Source organism: Glycine soja, unplaced genomic scaffold (genome assembly GCF_004193775.1).
Source record: "Glycine soja cultivar W05 unplaced genomic scaffold, ASM419377v2 tig00104467_2_pilon, whole genome shotgun sequence".
NCBI lineage: Eukaryota > Viridiplantae > Streptophyta > Magnoliopsida > Fabales > Fabaceae > Glycine > Glycine soja.
The window spans coordinates 1-9,546 of record NW_021144436.1 but is presented as its reverse complement, the minus strand read 5'-3'; the positions used below and the strand labels follow the sequence as shown (position 1 = coordinate 9,546).

General features: G+C 32.9%; 2 pseudogenes across 1 annotated transcript; one reads left to right on the top strand and one right to left on the bottom strand.

The window, feature by feature from the left end:
* The first annotated feature begins 671 nt into the window (after positions 1 to 671).
* On the top strand, positions 672 to 5,640 carry LOC114404512 (annotated as a pseudogene).
* A 1,972-nt stretch (positions 5,641 to 7,612) lies between these two features.
* On the bottom strand, positions 7,613 to 8,979 carry LOC114404513 (annotated as a pseudogene). The gene is made up of 3 exons (XR_003665021.1): positions 8,698 to 8,979; positions 8,374 to 8,576; positions 7,613 to 8,023 (listed from the first exon to the last, which is right to left on the bottom strand). The product of XR_003665021.1 is annotated as a leucoanthocyanidin reductase-like (transcript).
* Positions 8,980 to 9,546: the final 567 nt, after the last annotated feature.

Below are 9,546 nucleotides of genomic sequence, written 5' to 3'. Positions count from 1 at the left end.
TTTGGTTGAAAATTAGTACTCAAAATTCAAGTCTCTTTGTTTTTGCTTTATGGAAAGTAAAAGAAAAGAAGAATCTTCAAGCTCTATAAAATATAAAAAAAAAATTGCAACTTCCCTTTTCTTTTTTTCTGTCCTTGTTTTGCACTGAATGACAATTATCCTTTTATGTATCAAATGTGACTTACTGACTCATTTTAATGATTCATTCCTTGGTTGGCAGTTGACTATCTTTTGGGCATTCATTTCGATGTCTGATGACCAACATTCAAGTTGAATAATATTTCACATTTCATTCTTATAAATTGCTGTATATGGTATGCTTTAGAAATATGGTATGCCCTGTGTTTGTGTGTGCGCTGCATGCAAGGCCACTGCCCAGGGTTTTGAGGGGTGTTTTATAATTTGTGTTATGGAAAGTGCTATCTGGTTGAAATGGATAGCCACTGCATTATGGATTATTGACACTTGTACAAGGTAGTTAGTAAGTGTTGGTGTCTTTATATCCTAAGAGTAGGGCAGCACGCTGGTATGAAGTATGAAACCTTATCCCTTGCATTTTTGGTGTGCTCAATTTCATCATAATGTCAATGGTTGTTTCTAGGCAATAGGAGCCTTACAACTACCAATTGCACATCTCATCTTGGGCGTCACAGTTGTTATAACCTTTTTATACATTATATAAGTTGATAACTCTAGTTTGTCTGTAATGTGTATGATGTTGATAATTTCCTTTCATTGAGGTGATCTTCTAATATTCATGTGCTTTCTCTGTATTTCATTTCTCCTTCCTACATTACAAGTAATCATGTGCAGGGAGGAAAGGGGGGATTTATTATGAATATCTTTTGTTCTCATCTTAATAATTGATATACCTTATTCAAGACTTGTCTACTACAAAGAGAACATTTTAAGTGTTTTACTCAATTGATAATGTAATCTTTGGTTTGCTTTTATTTTCCAAAAGTTCAATACTAAGTTGTGTAATTCTCTTTTCTAGCACTTCTGGATTTCAATATCCATGGTCTTCTTTATTGCTGCCACTGTGTTCACCCTTCTAAAGATATGTGGTAAGTTTCAAGTTTCTCTTGATAACAATTGTTGATCATATAATGAGCTTCTATTCTGTCTAATTTCATTGTTAACTTGGAGCTGCTTCTTACTATTGAAATATGACTTTATCATCCCCACCTTTTCTTGATCATATGATGAGCTTCTATTCTGTCTATTGTGTTTGTGATGTTGGTTACAAGGTTGTCAAGCTCTCGAGTTAACTAGTAAACTCTTACGTGTTTACAATTCTAGGTGGAGGAAACGAGTTAACTCGCTGTCATACTTTTTTATGGATGAAACCGGGTAAACTCTTTAAACTCGGGTAAACTCTTTAAACTCGTGTAAACTCTCGAGTCAAGAGAGTTTGAAATCAAAATGTAATTTTTGCCTCCAATTGGCCCCACAATATTAGTGTTTTACTATGGCTCAATTGTTTGATCATTTATGTAGTTTAATCGTATTTGATATTAATGTACTATAACCACTATTATTGTGGTTTGCTACTTTGCTTTATTGTGGAGTTGAAATGTCAAATTATTGTTGCCTTGAGAGCATATATGTCATTAAAAGAATTTTTAATATTATTAACTCGTTGGGTTGAGTTTATGAGTCGAGTTTACAAAGCTACACGAGTTTACGTAGATTCTCGAGTTTGACAACCTTGGTTGGTTAATTTTCCACAACATTTTTCTGATTTATGAAACTGACTCTTTTAAAGACATTATCTGCCTGCAATATTCTCGGGCAATGACTTTATTTATTTAATGAAAAAATTTAGGAGACCAACTTTAGATCGGGTTTTATTTTGGAACTAAGTTGTTCTTACATTAAAACTCAATAGAGATTCTAAATTTATTTTGTAAGTTACAGATTTAATTCCCTGTTGGTTAAAATTCATCTATTGTAGTTAATCTTATGATTTTTTTGGGGAGAGTGAGAGGTGGGACTAGGGTTTTAAATAACCACTCTTGTCAATAGTTACAGTTCCTTATATTGGCATTGTGATCAAGAGGGTATCCTGAGTTATTTTTATCGATACATAAACTAGATGAAGTTTATTGTTCCTCAATTTATACCTAGCACCCAGCCTACGAATATTAATTGCAAAAAAGATGAAACAATTTACAACACAGATTGAAGGTATTTGACATGGTTGAACATTAAGAAACCAATCTTCCATATTCTGAAAGTCAATTATATAGTTGTGATATAAGCTGTACTCATCCTGACTTCTGTAATCTAAATTCCTTTTTAAGCTGGTAAAAACAAAGGTATACTATAAAAAAGTTCAACATGATGTGTAGTAAGGAATTATGATCACTATAGCATATATGTGGTTATAAAAAAGTTCTCTATGCACATTCTAACATTGCTTAGAATGTTTGCTATTGGTTTGTCAGACTGTAGGAAATGGTGTATTTAGTTACTTCATGTAAAGTACAGGGAATGAGATGTCATAAATAATCTTTAAAGGGTCCTTCTAATAAAGCTAAGAATGAATTAATGTATCTGTAAAGAAACAGATGCGTATAAAGGGAAATTGGCACAAACAGTAAGGCATATTTACACAGTGACACTAATGTAAACATTGATATTGGTACAAAATTGAAGGATACAAGAAGACAAGTATCTAGAGTAGGTTGTCTTCCATGAAATACTTCAATTGATACAGATACTAATAAATACAGCATCCTGGAGTCAGCACATATATTCAAACAGTTTTTATCTACAGAACTGAAAATAATAAATAGTCATTTTCCCATGTGTTTCTATCACATCTGCATGCATCTATGAAAGTAAGCTGTATTTTCTTTGGTCTATTCCTCCAACAATGAGGATTGGTCAAGATGGCTTAGGAAAAACAAGTCGTTAAATATGTGTAATCGGGGATATATACTGTCTATGTTTGATTTGCTCACAGTATGGTTTTGTGCTGTTTTGTGTTACTTTGGTCGCATTCCTTGCAAATTTCACTGTTTGACAGTGATTGATACTCCTCAAACTTTTTGTTACTAACTTTATTTCAATTACCTTCAGGTGATGTTGCAGCTCTAGGATGGTGGGACTTGTTTATTAACTTCGGGTATGATCAATATCTTCTGGTAGATTGTTATGTATTTGACCTTAATCTTGTGCCTTTTCCTTCATAGAATCCTTGTATTCTTTTGCAGCATTGCACAGTGCTTTGCGTTTCTTGTTTGTACAAAGTGGCACAATCCAACTATTCATGGAGGCTGTCATATTACAGAACCATGCTCATCGTCAAATACCATAAGATACCTAGACTTTAGGACAGGAGGCTTAGTTGTTTACACAGATGAAGATAGACAGCAAAATGGGTTCTGCAATCTACAGGATATCGGTGGGCATATTATGAAAATTCCATTCATTGGTTTCCAAATACTTCTTTTTATGCATTTAGAGGTATGATAATTGCTAGCAAAAATCTTGTCATTTATGTTCTCGGAGTTTGTAGGTTTCCTCAATTTTTGATTTTCTTTCCTCTCTTTTTTTCATTTAAATTTTAGGGAACACCATCCAGTGCAAAGAATCTGCCCCACTGGGTCATTTTTTCCCCACTTTTTTTGTTGCAAGGAGCTGGGGTTTTATTTGCAGCTTATAGATTAATAGAGAAGATAGTTCTTCTACTCTACTGTGGAGATATTCCTGAAAGATACTCAGCCATAGCATCAAAATCCCGTGAGTGCTTTGGGTTCTTTCGACGTGGGTCAAGGTATAAGTTTACATCTGATTGGCTAGAAAAAAGAATTTGTCTCGGTAGATTCTCTACTGAACTTAGAAAAACTTGAAAAAGTTTATGAACTGACATGGACAGTTTTTCATTGCCTGCACTTTCCCTCTTAACAGGTTGCTTGGTTGGTGGTCAATAGATGAAGGAAGTAGAGAGGAAGAAGCTAGACTTTTTTGTGCTGGGAGTCCTGGGTCAGTACTCTACCCTACATTATGCCTTTATATTGCATATCTTTGATGTCATTAGCATTTTTCCCCCCATGCTTGAGAGCTTTAAAATCCTGGAACCTGGTTATCACTTTCATATCCTTCTCTTGGAAGTCTCAAGTTGTGTAGTGTAATGATTTTTTTTCTTCTTCTAAAATTAGCAAAGTTTTCTGTGTCTGTTTCAAAATAGAATTGTGGAGATCTTGTTCAATTCTGATTTATCAGTGATAGTTATTACTACGTCAGTTAACAATTGGAGTGTGCTTGCAATAAGACGAGCTTTTGTTCTTTCTCTTTATGCTCTCAAGTGGCTCTTACAACAATAAGTATTTGCCCCTTATAAAGTTGCTATTTTCAACAGTATATAATGATAATCAAACTTTTCTCTAATTATGTGATTTGATTTACTATTTAGGTATAATACTTTCACCCCTGATACGGTGAAGAAAATGCCTAGGGCAGATCTGGTTGAGGAGGTAAAGATGTTTCCTTATATCAAAATATGTAGCTACCACGTTATTTAGTAAGATATTGTTTCCTTATTTAATATTACCTTAGTTAAACCAATTACTCGAGAAGGTTTAACCTCTTAAATACATTTCAATAATCCCCCTTGTAACTCACAGATTTGGAGACTACAAGCTGCATTGGGCGAGCAGACAACAAGTTACAAAATTTAGCCAGGATGAGTATGAAAGACTTCAAAATGTAGCATTCTCAACTTTGATTTTACTATTAAAAGTAGTTTATATAATCTTGTACAAACATTCTTGTTATTAGTTTGTAGGTTATTTTTGTTCATTGTTTGTACTTGAATGACTGTCAAGTGTATCAGGATCTAACACTCTTCAAATTGAATGGTAAATGTATCAGGAGAAGATCTTATGCAGAATTTGCTTCGAGGAGCAGATTAATGTGGTCCTACTTCCCTGCAGGCATCACATTCTTTGCAGGTACAAGCCCTTGCTTTGCTCCAGTCTGATACTTTTCTGTCACTATCCCAATTAACTTTTCTATACTCAAGCCCCAAAGAGGGAACTCTAAGGGGCAGTTTGGTTTGAGAGAATATTTTCTTCTTTTATTTTTAATAATTATATTTACACTTTATTTTCTGTTTTGAAAAGTTTGTGTAACAAATAATGGAGACAGAAAAAAAATTCACTGTTTCCTTTGCAAACTTCTGAATACAGGAAACAAAATAAAAAATTCACCATTTTTATTTTTATAATTAAAAAGTAATCAAGTAAGAACAGAAAACGTTTTCTGAAACCAAATGGTCTCATGTGCTTTGTATCACGTTTTATTTTAGTGAGGAAATTTCCAGCAGTATGCTGCTTTTGTAAAGAATCTATTCGTTAAATTGCATGCAAATACGTTATGAGCGACTTGTGTTTGAAGATATTAATTGTTTCTTTTTTCCCGTTGCTTCGGACTTCTAATGTGGATAATAGCACTTGCTGCGAAAAATGTAAAAGGTGCCCTGTCTGTCGTGGACCAATTGAAGAAAGGATGCCAGTATATGATGTGTAGACTGAGTTCAATGAAGATGTATAGGTATCTTACTGACCATACAGCTTGTGATTTTAGACGAGGCAAGCACTGAGAATGATCAAATCTCTTCTCATAGATATGATGAACATCAGAAGTTGGATAGAATTTTAAACTGTTACCCCCCCTATTTTTTCTTCCATAGTGCATTCTTGCAATTCAGAAGGATTGCCAATAGTTGCATTGTCTTGAATTTTGGTACCATAAGGATTTATCTACACCAAAAATGAAAGATGACATATTTGAGGTATTATCTGTTTTGATGTTGGTCTCAGCCTCGTGTATGGAGTCATGGTTTTATCCTTAAAAAGTCAATTTCGATAGGTTTAGGTGAATTATCTTTTGTCTCAACTCTTAAACGATGTGAGATTGTTTGTTGGGAACAATATCTATTGTACTTGTAGAATGTAGTCTGAAAAAAAAAGACTAAGGTAGTCGTATTTTACAGACTAAACTTTAACAAAACGTTGATGGATAAGTATGGTTGTAGGTAGGGATATACGCCCCTTAGGAGGACAGGAAAAAATGATACGTAAATACTAAAATAAATACGTGATAGTCAAACAGGACTTGTTGAATGTTTGGTGGGGGTTGCCTCATTCGTTTCTTAGTCTGACAAAGCGTCCTTTGCCCTTGTCATCGGCTTTCACTTAGAATTCTAAGGAACTGGGCCCTGAATTGTGACTTTTTTCTAGAACTCAACTGTATGAAGATATTACATGAATTATGTTGTAAAATAATTAATGTCGTTATATGTAATATTAAATTTTTTAATATATATTAAATTTACATGTAAATTTAGATAATAAATTTTGTGACAAGTAATTTTGATCTAATAATTAATTTGTTTATATATATGAATTTATGAAACCTATGATTTTATTTAAAATTTATATAAGTAAAAAAAATATATTATTATATCAAAATTAATTATAATAAGGTAAAAATACATTAGTAAATTTATCTAATAAATCTATAATTTTTATTTATAATTTATATATGTAAACAAATTAATTATTAGATCAAAATTAATTGTCACAAAATTTATTATTTAAATTTACATGCATATTAAATATACATTAAAAATTTTAGTGTCACATATAGTGACATTAATTATTTTATAACATAATTAACTTATTAGCTTAGTTGGTTAGAACGGCATGTTAACAACGTAAAAATCACATATTTTCTACTAATCTCTTTTAGTAAGACTTTTTCACTCAATAATTTTTGTCGGAGAACCTAACTAATCACTTTTAGTAAGACTTTTTTCTCTTAATAATGGTCTTTTACCCATTAATTTACTCAAACCAATATAATGTTGGTTCACTATTGATTTATTAACTCTACAATGATAAGTGCAAGGTGGGAGGGGGTTTAGTTGAATGTGGAATAAGAAGTCTTACATAATTTTTTGTTATACTAAACAAATATATATAAATTGGACAATAATACGTTGATTTTGGAATATACAATAAGAAGTCCTAGACTTCTGGTCAATGGTTGAATTCGAACATGTCTGCAGCTTAGTCCATATCGGAGAGATCATGTTGAAAGTCATTGAGTTAGTATATTTATGCAATTTGCAACTTCTCACTCGTAAGTCTAAACTAATTTCTTGTTTCTAATTCTACTATTTGACTGACGGATAGCACGTAAGTCAAATCTGTTATTGTTCTTCTTATCGCCTAGCTTCAACTGAACAGTGGTCATCACAATATATTACATTTTTATCCATAAACTGCTCACATCACAGTACTTGTGGGGGCCACAATTACTTAGATTCTTTGTAATCTTTGTATATTTTGTGCAACTATTAAAACAAATTACTCATTTTGCTTAAATTTTGGTGTTATTACAAAAAGTTTATTTACTTTTACCTTGTCAGAAAGAAAATAGGAGTAAGGTTTTCAAGAACATCTATATAGACTATATAGTCCAGCGCTTCATGACGGTGAATAGTAATTCTTAAAATGTTACACAATTAGACGAAGATTTGACACCAAAGCAGAGTAACAGGTAACAACTAACAAGAATTTGTGCACCTAAGAACATACTCTAGGAATACAATAAAACACTTTAGATAAAACAGTCTTCGAAATAACATCAACATAAAAGGTCCATTTCTAATGACTCAATACATTTCCACCTCACCAAAGCCTAGTAATTGGAACAACAAAGTTAGAACATTTTTGAGGAGGTGATTCTTCTCCACAGGAAGCTGTGAATGGCACTGCTTCCACTACAGATTTTGTGCCGGTAATTTTATTTTCCCCTTTATTAATCTTGTCATCGATCATAAGAGCAAAGCCCTCGAAGCAATCCTCCAAGCTTCTGAATGCTTCATCAGGATAGAGAGTGCTAATCTCAACATCACCAAGTCCATCTATGTTGAAGTTAACTTGACAACCTTTGATGAATATGTCATGAGTGAAAGATGCCACAATACTTCGCGGTATGCAATTTTCTGCACATGCACACATCAAAAGTAATACTCATGCAGTGTGGGTGAGGAATGCTTTTAATGAGTACACATACCCTACTTTAGTACTTGAGATTATAATTGTAGATCAATTTAATCTTGGCTTACAAATTAATCTTTTAGTAAATATCATTCACTTTAATCTCTTTTTGTGATATTTATTCTCACATTAAAGATTACGGAAAAGGGTATTTTGTAAAATCAAACTTTTGTAAAGTACTAAAGTAATGAATAGGGACTAAAATAGGGGTCTGTTCCCTCTTTATAAACATAAATCACAAAATATGGTCAAACTTATGAGACACAAAAGAGTAGGAATTTGTGAATGACTGAACCTGCTGCTACTGCCAGAAGATCATCTTCTGAGATGGTCACTCTGGGGATTGTAAGGCCAATTTTCTTTTCCCCAAAGAAGCTAGCTCGTTGATGCTGTAACAGTTGTTAGATGGTCGAAAATGAACATTTTTGTTGACTGTCCTGGCATCATCAACAACCTTCATTGTGAACTTTCCAATATCAATGCCATCAACAAAGTAAGCTGCACACATGAAGAAAAAAAATGTCACAGTTTATTGTTTAGTGATAGTTGATTTCAGGGATAGGACAATTTGTTCAATAAATGTTGTGGAGTAGTAGTTGTTTTTGTTTACTTATTATACCTTTGACATTGCCATGACCATATATCTGTAATTGATCCAAAGGTGGAGGAAGCTGTGATGGGTGGCAATTGTCATAGTAAGGCCAAGAAGCAATGGAATTACAACAGATATTGGTATATGGAATCCCAGATTCCTCAACCACACGCCTAACCAGTCGCTTCTCCTTGTACATTGTTAGACCTGGCTCCACAGGATCTGCTTTGTACACATCATGCCCAAACTCTGAAGGCAAAAACCTCTGCAACATTGCATTATAACAAGTAAGAGATTCTACACTAAACATTGAACATCTTTTTGGTTAAAAGTTAGTAATAAATAGTAATGATTTTAACAGTGAAGAGGACTTGTGCTGTTTAGATGCCGTTGAACATAATATTTGGTAGGGTCTCCTCCATATGAAAAATCACATCAATACCCCTATTCACTATTATGAGATATAAGATTGGTTGAGTGGCTGGAAAATGGAAAAGGATGAAGGGAGAAAGAGAGATTGTAGTTTCAAATCCTCTTAAATTGACATTTCTAATAAAACTAACAAATTAATATTTTGCCCATAAAAAACATTATTCACTACATTACTTCGTACTCTTCGGTGGGATAAATCACACAGTAAATGGACTTTTTTTCAATAGTATAAGTTTATAGACGTAGTAACTCTTGCTACATGAACGGTTTTTTGTCATTAATTTGTTTCGATAGTTACAATATAATAAAGAAAAAACATTCTGCTACAAAATGAAACGTACTTAATTTATTATTTATATTTGTGTCGGTGCATGAACCAACTGTTTTCATTTTTTAAAATGTAAAAAAAAAAAAGAGGAATTTTCCATTTAAAAAATTACTAGA